This window comes from Culex pipiens, chromosome 2 (assembly GCF_016801865.2).
Source record: "Culex pipiens pallens isolate TS chromosome 2, TS_CPP_V2, whole genome shotgun sequence".
In the NCBI taxonomy this organism is placed as follows: domain Eukaryota; kingdom Metazoa; phylum Arthropoda; class Insecta; order Diptera; family Culicidae; genus Culex; species Culex pipiens.
Window position 1 is genome coordinate 71,019,759 of NC_068938.1, and position 781 is coordinate 71,020,539.

The following is a 781-nucleotide window of genomic DNA, read 5'->3' on the forward strand; positions in this document are numbered from 1 at the left end:
AAAATTACACACATTCACAGTACACATAATTGATTCCCCGCGCGCGGCGGGAGCCACTTAGCGTGAATCAGAGAGGGGGCGGATTGACAACCTGGTTGGCCACGCAGTTATGTTTGAACTTGAAGTCACGTTTTGTTTGAGCAGCTGAGGGCTGATTTCAGCTTGGCAACGGCATTAAAAGGAAAAAAGTGTGTTCCTTTGAGTTTATCTTGGCGTAACATTATCAACAGCCCGGATAGCTCAGTCGGTAGAGCGTTGGACTTTTAATCCAACGGTCTAGGGTTCAAGTCCCTATTCGGGCGGGGATGTCTTTTTTGTTTGTAGAGCTATGAATGGTTTGTTGGACCTTTGATGACCGTGATAAAAAAGGCTAGGCTTTTCTGATTTAAAAAAGTGACAGTGATATTTCAAAACGATATACCTTATAAAAAAAACCACAGCTAGTATCATTTTTTTTTCATCGGAAGTTTTGTCAAAACAAAAATTATTGTTGATAAAAAAAATAAGAGCAGCCCCGACCAATACTTGTTGGGCATTCTCAATTTATACAAGAAGGTCCAGCGAAAAACGTGCAAAAACGAGTCAAATGCAGTGCCTGAGACAAAAAAAAATGTATTTTTTTTACTTTTTATGAAATCTCTTGCCTGATAGTAGCATCGCTACATGCGAAAAAAAAAACTTTATTTCGTCAGATATTTCCTTATTTTAATGTCATTATGTTGAGTATGAAATTTATGATTTGTGAAAATATTGTTTTAATAATGAAGTACTCTCGTAATTT

The 781-nt window shown here is 37.3% G+C and overlaps 1 non-coding gene across 1 annotated transcript; it reads left to right on the forward strand.

The window, feature by feature from the left end:
* Nucleotides 1-229: 229 nt before the first annotated feature.
* Nucleotides 230-302, forward strand: Trnak-uuu (transfer RNA lysine (anticodon UUU)). The gene has a single exon. It is a non-coding gene; the product is annotated as a tRNA-Lys (tRNA).
* The last annotated feature ends 479 nt before the right edge of the window (nt 303-781 follow it).